Source organism: Rhinatrema bivittatum, chromosome 4, assembly GCF_901001135.1.
Source record: "Rhinatrema bivittatum chromosome 4, aRhiBiv1.1, whole genome shotgun sequence".
NCBI classification, from domain to species: domain Eukaryota; kingdom Metazoa; phylum Chordata; class Amphibia; order Gymnophiona; family Rhinatrematidae; genus Rhinatrema; species Rhinatrema bivittatum.
In genome coordinates, this window is record NC_042618.1 from 432,980,602 (window position 1) to 432,992,790 (window position 12,189).

Below are 12,189 nucleotides of genomic sequence, written 5' to 3' on the forward strand. Positions count from 1 at the left end.
ATGTAGGGGTGGTTTTGGGTTTTGAGAGAAGGGATGGGAGTTAAATGGACTAGGAAGAGAAAAATGAACATAAGAGTTTTACAAAAATATGCTGTATGTAATCAGATATATATATATATTGTAATGTTCATTATTGTATGTTTTTTAAAAAAATAAAAACAGATTTATCATAAAAGGAAAAAAAAAAAGAAAGGTTTGTCTGCAGATGTAACCAAAATCTGCAACAAGGTAGATACCTGGTAAAGTGTGGCGAGGTATTGTAATGGCATAATCAGCCAGAGGTGTGATCCAAAACCAAGAGCAGGCAGTGCACAGGCAAGGCAAGTCCGGTGGGTACCAGTTGGCTCAGAGACAGATGTATTCTGCCTGCGTCGGTCATCTTCCTTTTGGGTAAGTGGGGGGGGCCAGCAAGGCCCCAGCCCATTTGAGGCAGCAGTTGGAGGGGGCATTTTGGTTCATTTGTTCATTTAATGTTTCAGATTGGTAAATGAACCAAACACAAAGCAAACATTAAATAAACCCCTCCCCCCTAAAACTGAAAAGACAAACTGAAGCAAAACAGTTTTCTCCTTGTACATCCCTACCTTATGGTCTTTATCTGTCATCATGTTCTAGTTTTCTGTGAGCATTTTTTTCAAGATTATAAGGTTTGTTTTTTTAAACATGTTGAAATGTTTGCTTGTGACTCTCAATAAAACATTTAAATGGAAAAACAATTACAGAGTATGAAGGAGAAAATAGCCCCAGAATATAGCATGGGATATGCTACTGATACCAGCCAACTGGTTGGGGGCGAGGTGAAGTGACTCCAGCCTGACCTAGCAGCAGACAGTGATAGTGTGTTTGAGGTGTCTTCGCAGGCAACTTGTGTGTCTGTTATACAAACACTATTCTGTAGTTTTAATTAGGGCTGTGCACAGGAAACATTTCTGGTTTGGTTCAGTTTTTGCCTTCTTCCTTTGGTTTAGATCAAAGCCCATGTGTTTCCATTTGGGCCATTTATGTCCTTTAAAGTCAGTGGGGGAAGCAATGCTATTTTTAACTCTGACTTGGGGGTCTTCCATCCAAGTTTTATAAAACCTGCAGGCAGGTACCAGCAGTAGCAGAAACAGCACTCCGTGGCACCAAAAGAGGGGCAAAGGGTACTACCATCTTATTTATGGAACTCTATTCGAGGATCCGGATACTGAATTATTTAGCTTAAGATCTGGCTCTTTCAATCTGCATGCGAGTACGATGTGTGATTGAACATTGAGTAGTATGTGCAGGAAAGCATAAATTAGGTTGACTTGGATTTACTTACTTATTTATTTGATTTATATCCTGCTTTTTGACACTCCAAAGCAGATTACATTCAGGTTCTGTAAGTATTTCCCATTCCCCAAAGGTCTTACACTCTAAGTACCTGATTCACTAAGGGTTTTTCTCATAGATACAAAATGGGAGAAAAGCTTTAATGAATCTGGCCTGAAGTTTGTACATGAGGCAACGGAGGGTAGTATGACTTACCCAAGGTTACAAGAAGCAGCAGTGTGATTTGAATTGTGGTTTCCTTGGTTTGTAGCCCACTGCTCTAACCACTAGGCTACTCCTCCACTGTCATGACCCCTGGATTATGATACTAGTGCTCCTTCCATGGTGGATGGTATCTATGCAAAGTAGTTGCGAGCAGCACTGGTGGGTAGCATTGGAATGGATTTTACTGAGATAATGTGAATGTTCATGTAATGATTTGTATGATATTTTTTATTTGCAAAATTGTGTGGTAACTTATGTAATGTATTTGACAGATATGGGGATTCTGTGACTTGCCCAAAGCTTTGTTGAGATTGTGTATTTAAGAAAATATAAATAACATAACTGTGGTATTAATAAACCATGCCACCACGAAAGGAGCAAAGGGCATCCACGGTGACATGAAAAGCCCAAGGCATAGTGAGGGTTTGGGCTTTTAGTATTAAAATCAATGTACACCCTATTATTGTAGACAAAGAAAAATCACTTTTATTACAGACAGAGAACAGTGAACTGCTAATATTTGCTGACTATGCATGTCAACAGCTTGGTGCAAAAGTCACACACAGATTTTGTAGTGTCACTGACTCTTACACAGAGAAAGCTTGCCCCATCAGTCAGTCAGTCACTACCTATTCTGCACATGCTCCAAGATAAAAATCACAGACACTGACACCTGCTGTCTGCCTGCTGTAGAAGAGAAGTCTTACCCTACTGATATACAGTTAAATTGTAACTCTGACAGATTACATTTTCTCCTGCTGCTAGATACACAGGTAGGACAGCTAGTATACAGTGATTGTAAGAGTGCATCTTGCTTTATCCTCTAAATCTAATTCTTTTTTCCCTAATAGTAACATAGTAAAAGACAGCAGATTATGACCAAAAGGCCCAGCCAGTCTGCCCAGCAGCAATTTTATGTGCATTTATTTATTTATCGAGTTTTATATACCGTCATTCAGTTTCGTCATAATAACGCCATCATAACGGTTTACAAAAATACAAGGTTACAAGGTTAAGGGGGATAAACATGGTTTCAAAAAGGTTCAAACTGTTGTTAAACATAGGGGTATCATATGCAAGTTAGTTACTGTTCAGTTTTACGTTTCACTTCTTAGTTATAATACATAGTTGTGATAAGTTTCATTTATTCTTCAGGTTGGAGTGGAGGGTGATGTTGTTGTGTTGTTCATTGAGTGAGTTGGTATGCTTTGTTGAACAACCATGTTTTTAGATCTTTTTTGAAGGTTTTTAGGTTTTCTTGAGTTCTGAGTTCAGTTGGGAGTGAGTTCCAGAGTTTTGGGCTACCTAGGGAGATTGCTCTCTTTTGGGTTGAGGTGAGTTGATTGGAACGCATAGTGGTGTTTTTAGAAGTCCCTTATTTGCTGATCTCAGATTTCTGTTTGGGGGTATGCAGTTTTATAGAGGGGCTTAGCCAATTTTCTTGTTTTTCATATATAATTTTATGTAGGATGGATAGTACTTTTGTATTCAATCCTGAATCTTATTGGTAGCCAGTGAAGTGAAATAAGTGTTGGAGTGATATGGTCGTGCTTTTTCGATCCAGTGAGGATTCTTTCAGCTACGTTCTGCAGGATCTGGAGTGGGCAAATAGTGTTTAGAGGTAAGTTGAAAAGGAGTGAGTTACAGTAATCTATGTTGGAGAAAATTAGTAATTGAACGACTGATCTGAAGTCATTGTTGGAAAGAAAAGGTTTTAAATGACGGAGTGTAAGTAGTTTATGATATCCGTCTTTGATTTTTGTTGTGATATGGTTTTTGAAAGAAAGTTCCTTGTCAATTATTACTGTGAGGTTGCAAGCATGATTGATTGGAGATATAACTGTATTTTGGTTCATTAGGTTGAGTGGTGGTATCTGAGGAGAGTTGTTCCTTCTGTCTAATAATATCAGTTCAGTCTTGTCGAAGTTGAGGATGAGTTTTAAGTTGGTTAGTATTTCCTTTATACTGTTTAGGTAAGTGGCTGTTAATTTGTATGTTTCTTCTACTGATTTTTTATTGGGATTAATATTTGAATATCATCAGCATAGATGAAGTGGGTCAGATTGAGATTTGATAGGAAGTGGCATAATGGAAGCAGATAGATGTTAAAGAGCGTTGCTGATAGAGCGGATCCTTGGGGAACTCCAGTGTTTAGATTGATTTTCTTTGAGAGGGAATCATTGAGTAGCACTTGGTAGGATCTTTGTGATGGGTACGAGGAGAACCATTGTAGGGTTGTTTCTTTAGCTCCAATTTCAGATAGACGGTCAATCATGATAGAGTGGTTTACTGTATCAAAGGCTGCTGATAGGTCGAGTAGGATTAGAAGGTAACTGGCCTTTTTCAAAACTTTTGAGTACAAAGTCGTTCATTGCTTGTAGTAGGGTCTCAGTATTCAGTTGCTTTCAGAAGCCAAATTGTGCGGGTAGCAGGATGTTGTTTTCTTCTATGTGTGGACAACTTTCTCAATGATTTTGGCAAGGAATGGGAGGTTTGATTTACTCAAAGTAGGTCATATTCCCACATGGAACTATTGTAACTTCCAATCTCACTGTGTTCCCTTAAATAATACAAGGAGGGCATTCATATCATGTCAGGTTCAGTGAGCTGATTGTATGCAAGCAAAATGATAAAACATTAGGAATATTACTGGCAAAATAAACCATATTACAGAAAATGACATGAATGTCTTCTTAATAATGATCTAAGGAATGGTCATGATGAGCTTGTGATTGTTGTACTTGATGGTGGAGGAGAGCTATTTCAGGGGTGAAAACGGTGTAGGAATCAATACACATTCCTCTGGAACTCCAGGAATGTAATACTCTCCCTCACAGCTGCTACCACTCTGGCATCTTCGTAGACCAGATGTCTTCCAGCAGCATGATTGTCTGTATGCTTATTCCACCATAACATATGAGCTTCTTTTTCAGGCTTCCCCAACTGGCACCATGGAACTAGGCAAGAAATTTAATTTTCCTGTTTATCTAACATGGGCAGAATTTTGGAGATAAATTTTCCCTGTCATTCCTGATCCTGAGCTAATTTTTTCCAGACTTCTGTTCAATGTTCAAAACTGTCATATTTCCAAATATGAAGGATCTTAATCATTCCACCAAGCTCCGTGGTCCAGAATCCAGTTAGCTCAGAATGAGCTATGCGAAGATGCATTTGTTCATTATATAACTTCAGGAACTCTTGCATCTTCTTTGGCTTAACATCATTTCACTTTCACCAAAAATAAAATGATCAAGTCAATCCTTGCAGCTGCCTGGTAGGGAAGGCTGGTTGATAAACTGCTCAAACATAATAATTAGTCTTGCTCCTTCCTTGTCCCAACTCCAACCAGCTTTGCCTGACTTTTCTTCCCACATAGACCTTAAAGGGATTTGGATTTTTTGAGGAATGGCACCAAATTCAGTTCAGATGACTCAAACCGACTCACTCAGATTAAAATTTCACATTTGTATCATCTGAATGCACATCTCTAGTTTTTATAAGAGCTCTGCTCTCCTCCTTAATACTGTATTCAGAGAGTGTATGCATGCAAAGATAGGGCTAGGTTTTCCTTTGCATGGGACGGAAACATTTGTCTACTCTAGCATCATGATCACCATAAAATCCTGAAGTTCCTCCTCATTACTAATGCCATAAAAGGGATTATTTACAAATGTTATACAGAGATTTGAGTTGCTGTGGGGTGGCATCAAGGGCCTGTTAATGAAAATATAATATTGGTATTTCTAAACAAGAAACTTCTTTAACAAAAAAGATTTGTGTTCTTTGATGTTATTTTGTTGATTCTGTTTGGTGCATCAATATAGACTGTGGACTATTGGTTAACATGATACAGATATTTCTATCATCTGTTGACGAAAAGAGCCAGGCGAAAACAGAAATGCATATGGGTAGTTTTTTAACCAGATAGGTTCCTGTGGATCTACAAGATCATTTTTATAGGATAATGCCACAAAGTTTTTCTTCAAAATTTCAAGACTGTCAAATATTGTGGGTACAAAATTCCTCTCCAAGACTTTTCACCTGTTTTACTACAGGTGTAAAGCACTCACAGGGATTGCATGTATTTTACTCTCATCCCCACGCACCTTGCCTCTTTTGCTCACCTTGTGGAACGCCATGGTTAGCTTTAGTCAATAAAGAGAGGGCAGTTTTTAGGCCTTGAAATTAGCTGGGTAAATGCTTACGTGGTTGGGATAGTCCCCTTGAATGTTGTCCTCCCATGTGTGGAGCTAGCAAGGGATATATTTACTTTTTTTGTATGTGTACATGATGTGTCATGCTTAAGGGTTACTATAAGCAGAAATCCTCAGTACAGACTGAACATCAGGTCCAACTTCTCCATCCATTTTCCTATTCTATGGCAATGCCACTGACTACTTGACCTCTCTGCTTTGTTGCATGCCCCGAATTCTTTCCCCACTCCCTCCCACTGGGAGGCATGCCACACTCTCTATTTAGTGCCTGTAAATTTATATTATTATATATTTGTCACCCTTTAGAAGGCAAGTTTGAAAGCCATTTATATGGGTAAATAGTGATTAATGCATGCAAGTGTAAGGTCTGCCAATCACCCTCCCTCGAGGCAACTAGCCACATTTAGAGGATGCCCTCATGGGTCATGGTTAGATTGGGAGAGGAAAGCAAGCAAGCAGTTGAAAATGTGATCTACAAGTGTTAAGTCATTTTCTTATGGAAAATTAACACAAAAAGCAGGCACAAATATCTGCCTGTACTTTCTCATTAAAACTTATTGGAAAGTCTATGGGCCAGAAGTACCTGCAGACTTTGCTCCAATGAGGACTGCTAAAATGTACTGCTCCCCCCTCCCCCGCCCCCCCCCCCCACACCATTAGCCATTTCACATTAACTCTCAGTTACAGGCTTAAAATAAAACCTGCCATTTTATTGATATTATTGGTTTTTAATTAACTTGAAATCACTACAAGTAGCTTCTCACCTGCCAACAAAAGGTTTATCTGATATAGCTACTGCAAGTTAATTAAATAGCAATAGACAATTAAGAATTGGTATGCACTCTATGAAGACTATCCAGATATTTAATTAACCTATAATACCTAATTTGTTAAATATCAATAAGATAAAGTCCTTGTTGGATCCGTTTCTTGTGACATGGCAGGCCTCATCACCTCAGTTCGCATTCACAGACACAGATAGTTGTTTAGTAATTGAACTGGTAAAGACCTAATAAAAAAAAAACCAGAGACATCCTAATTAGGGATGGCCGAGTCTAACAGGCCTAGAATTTGTGTCCCTCTCCGTTCTGAATCATTATTTCAATGGCATGTGGCAGCAAGGTGCTGGAATTCACAGGCTTTTATCAGCCACAGCTCTGAGTGTTACCATTCTTGGAGTATGGTACCAGATGTTGCTTTATTACAAAAGAGAAATGGCTTTAAATTAGCATGGATAGCAATGACCGAAAAATAGCTTTGTCCTAGGTTCTTGTCAGTGGTCAAAGCTTCCTCTGGTCCTTTCTTCTTTCTAATGAAAACAAAATAGTTTGACATTTTATAAAGCACCTTAAAATAATCCCTACAAGCAGACTCCCTATTCCAATCTGCTAGAGATTATCAGTAACAGGATGCCCTTTTGTGCTTACCTTTTCAAGACTTGCCCATTCCCCTGCAAACCTCCTTCCCTTTGGGTTTGTAAATATCCTAAAGTAAGTCCTACTCTTTAAGGAGCCCAGAGCTTGCATGATCCATCACTACTTATCATTTCAAGCACAAAGGTGCGGGAATAAAAAAAATATTGTCATAGATTTGATTTTTAAGGTAATTGAATTATGAATGCTTATCAAGGATGCAAATGGACAGTAGCTATGTTTGAAGCCTTGAGGATTGGCATAATTGCTCAAGTTTCAAACATAAGCTAATTCAGTTCCTTTGTGAAGTAACAGAATTGAAAATGTGTTGATGTTTCTGAGAGATTCATAACATATTAGATGAGAGATTTGAAGACTTATTTATTTATTTATTTTATTTATAACTTTTCTGTACCGAAGTTCAAATAACAGAGTTAATTATCACTCCGGTTTACACTGCAACCATAAAAACAGTGACAAAGTTGTCTTACATAGAACAGGGGGAGAGAAAAACTTGGATACAGCTTAAGCATGGGGAGTAACGTGTCAGAACTGATAAGAGTTGGCTTTTTGGGGTAACAAGGTATTCCGAGGGAGGGGGTAGGAATGAGGGATTGGAAGGGGGTTGGAAGGTGGGGGGGGGGGGGGGGGGAGGGTAGCGGAGGGTTACCATAGATTTAATGAAACTAATATACATATATTAAATAGCTTAGGTAGCGGAAGAAAAAGTGCTTAGGCATCTGAGCTTAGGAAGAGAAGGTCCGTGGAGGATGAGGCAAGAACGAGTGTTATGGGAAGGCTTGTCTGAATAGTAGACTTCTGCAAGCATTGAGAAAAGCCATCCCATTCTTCAGATTGTACAAAAACAGACACACACAGGGAGAGGCACGTTTGCTTGGGTGATGGCCTAAAGTAAAGAACAAGGGAATGAGGGATTGTGCAGTGAATAAGTCCATTAGCTAAAGAAATTCTAATCAATGTCCTGGCACAATTTAAAGCAGACAAAGTAATGGGTCCAAAGGTGATGGTGGGGAGTGGGGAGGTGGGGGGGGGGGGGGGCAAGGAGGCGGGTGCAGGAGAAGGACTTATTCCTGAATACTGAGGGAGCTAAAGGAACCCCTCACATATCTGTTCAAATCATTAATTGAAACAAGAGAGGTTGCAAGACTAGAGAAGAACATATTATATACAGTACAGATTCACAAGGGTGGCAACAAGGAGGAAGTAGAAAACTACAGACTTGCTAGTGGGCAAACAATAATGGCATACCCTGAAGCCAGTGGATTACAGAGGAAGATCTTGCCAAACAAACTTGATCATCTCAAGGAATTCAGAATAGCAGATTAAGCAGTGCAAAAGGTGTGACCTACCAGAAATTTAGTAAGGCCGTTGATATTGTTCCACATGGAAGACTTGTGAGCCAGTTCACCAGCCTTGGAGAAGAAAACATTGTAAACTAGGCGAGAAGCTGGTTAAGCAATAAGACTCAAGAGTAGGTAGTCAATTGGGTTGATTCTGGAGAATTGGAGGTGACTAGGAAATTGGTGTAAGGCCTTGTACTTTTCAATGTCTTTGTAAGTGAAATTATGGAAGAGCTAGAAGGGAAAACCTGCCCGTTTGCAGATGACATGAAAATCTGCAAGACAGAGGATAGACTGTAGGAATAGTGTGAATTAAAGATGAATGGTTTGAAAACTACATTTTCACTCCAAAAAATGCAATGATCAAGTATTTTTGGTGCAAAAATCTAAGGGCCAAACACCAATTTGGGACAGGGACCTGGAGAGTTATCATCTCCCTGAGGGTGGGCAGATATTTTTCATGGACAGGGGGGAGACAATATGTATCCAGAGCATATGTGGGCATTGTGCAATGTGCCCTCAGTATCTTAGCAGCACTGAATTTCTGGTATCAGACGTTCACACGTACATTCACCGTTTTGAGTACCTGTTCTTCTTTTTTGGGGAGTCTACATTATTAGGTGCCCCTGTGGCCTGCTTTATGTAGGCAAAGCTTTGCATGCAGTCAGTACCTGCATTATTGAACATTGCAGCTGTCTTCAGAAACTTAGATGTGAGGCTCCTGGTATATAGTTCATTGTGTCACTGTGGCAACTTGGGCGGTTGTGGCTTGGGAATCAGCCAGTGGAATAAAGGAGGCTGATTTATTCCACTGATGATTCAGTGGAATGATGATTCACTGATTTATTCACTGGCTGATTCAGAAACTTAGATGTGAGGCTGTTTCCTTATAAACAATTTTATTTACAAAAAAAAGAAAGAAAAAATGAACAGCTTTCAAAGGCTGCTTATCTCATCAGCCCTTCCTTGCAGTTCCAAAAACATCAAACATAAGTCATCTGGTGGTACTCTGGCTTCCTGCCTGTTCCCCAGGGCCTTTCTAACCCTTCTGGGCCCTGATTCCTTATAGCTGTGGTTCTCAACAAGTGTGTCGGGACACGCTTGTGTGTCGCGAGGTCCTGGGAGGCGCGTCGCAGGGCCAGCAGGAGGCTGCAGTCTCCTTGTCGGCCTGGGTGGGAGTTGGTTGACATCTCTGACATTGGGCCTGACGGGAGGTTCCTCTCACTTCCTTCTCCTCTTTCTGGCCCAGTGGGAGGCTGTTTCCTCTTTCATCCAGATCAGAGAGAGACATTGCCAACGCCTGTTGTTCTGGGCCCGATGGGACACAAACTTTATCTCCCCCTTCCCAGTCTGGGAGCGATGTTGCTGCTGATCTCTTCACCCTGTGAAGGGTGGGGGAAAGGAAGTTGGGGATTCTGAGCAGACAGAGGTGGAACAGGTGGGAAACAAGGGCCGGGATAGCTGGGCAGGGAGGGGGATGGGATGAAGGAGGTAGGGAGAGTCCAGCAGGGGAGAGAGGGAGCACAGGGAAGAGAATTTGGGGGGGGGGGGAGGGGAGGGGGAATGCTGGGCAAGGATGTGAGTGTGAGATGAATAAAAGGGAATAATTGGGAGAAGCAAAGGATGACAGAGGCATGGAGGGGGAGTGACAGAGAGCATGAGACATATTATGTCAGTTTTGGGAATGTTCATGTCTTCTCTCTTTGTACTTTGCTTAGTGAAGGAGTGTTTCCATTTCTCCAGTTTTGCACTGCATGCAGAATGGCTTTTTGAGGTTTCCATTCCAGTTTTTGTCTCCACATTTGTAATTTGTGGTCTTTTATTTTGTATTTGGTGAAAGTCAGATCTGTATGCGTGAGTGAGTTGGGGTATTTTACTAGTATGCAGGGATATGTATCAGTCTTATTTGTTGCATTTTCTCATTCTCAATAGGACATGCACTGGTGGTGCTCTGTTATTGCTGTCTGAGTCCTTGGAGTGAGTATTGCTTTGCCATATGGCTGGATTGCTACAGGTGCTGAGTGGGGGTTTTTTTTTTTCAGGTTTTGTATTTTACAATGCGCCTGGTAGTAAGGGAGTTTGTGTTTCTGCTACTGAGATAGCACCAGCATCAGAATATCTTTTTTTATATGGCGAGTTGCATGGGAAATCTCCTTTGCAGCCATTGTTTGGGGACCGAGGGGGGTGGAATTCCTGTGGATGCAGAATGTATGTTTACATTTAGCCCGTGATGGTCAAGGGTTCAGTGTGTCACACCGGTAAGCATTAACCAACAGGTCTGTCCCTGTAGAAAAAAGGCCGAGAACCACTGCCTTATAGTATGGTGAGGGGTGCCTCCCTTCTCCCAGAATCCCTTGCAGGGCTGATCCTTAAGGACTGGGACAGATAGCTGTAGCAAGTCTCAGCGGTTTGAGGAAGTTTTCTGTATACTCCCTTACAGTCACACACACAAAAAAAAAAAAATCATGCTTTTACCGATTTAACTTTTGTAGTTATTGACATGATTCCTGCCGATAGAAAGGGAAGAAATTGCAACAGACCATTAATTCAACATGAGCAACCATGGATATATTCACCGCAGACAGTTGCATCATATGGACTTAACAACGACCTTCATTGGTCTGATTTTCATCATCCTCATTGTTTATTCATGACATGCTTTTCCACCTTAAGAGTCCAAAGCATGTTACAAGCATATTAAACAAATAAATAACAGATTAACAGCGAGTTACAGCAAAGAGTTCAATAGCAGGTTTGGGAAACATTACAATAAATGATATTACAGTGTATAATTCAATAGCAGGCTTTGGGAATGAGACATGATATTACAAATGTTGGGGGCTCAAAGCACAGCTAAAGCGCGAGCAATAGGATGTGTGAGAGATGCCTCAAAGAGACCGATCAGAAGTGCATACCAGAACATGCTGCACACCCACCCGACTACAACTTCACTGAGGAAACGAGCTTTGTCCACTGCAGGTCCCCTCCTTTGGAACAAGCTTCCGCCAGACCTCCGCCAAGAACCTTGCATAGCAACTTTCAAAAAGAAGCTAAAGTCCTGGCTATTCACCCAAGCCTTCCCTGAGAGCTAAAACTGGAGGAAGAGACAGACGGTATCCACACCACTTTCACCACTTTACATACTCTTTCCGATTGTGTACCCTGTATTACCTGTTCATACCCGGAGAGCTAAAACTTGATGAAGAGACAGACGTTATCTATATCACTTTACATACCTGGAGAGCTAAAACTTGATGAAGAGACAGACGTTATCTATATCACTTTACATACTCTTTCTGATTGTGTACCCAGTATCACCTATTCATACCCTGAATGTACATAGTTTTTGTACCCTGCCTCAGTTTACCTTGTTCATGAATGTTCTCCCTTAAGTTCTATGTCAACATGTTATAATGTATTACGCCCCTGAGGCGATAGTTCAGTTCCATGTAAACCGGTGCGATATGTATTGTATACAGGAACATCGGTATAGAAAATAAATAAATAAATAAATAAATAAATAAATAAATAAGATGCGTGTACACTGCGCACCAGCGTAGAGACAGACTATTTATGTGGTTACTGTGGGGACTGGTAAAGCATCTGGACTCAATTGAGGAGTTTGGGGGGCTGGGCGGCTGTGAGCCATAGGCTGCTATAAATAACCAGGTTTTCAGGGATTTC

General features: G+C 40.7%; 1 protein-coding gene and 1 pseudogene across 1 annotated transcript in view; both read right to left on the minus strand.

Annotated features, from left to right (window-relative positions):
• CNTN4 (contactin 4) overlaps positions 1-12,189 on the minus strand; it is a 770,042-nt gene that overhangs the window by 681,734 nt on the left and 76,119 nt on the right. The gene's annotated exons all lie outside the window — the stretch shown is intronic.
• LOC115089435 lies at positions 4,277-5,657 on the minus strand (annotated as a pseudogene).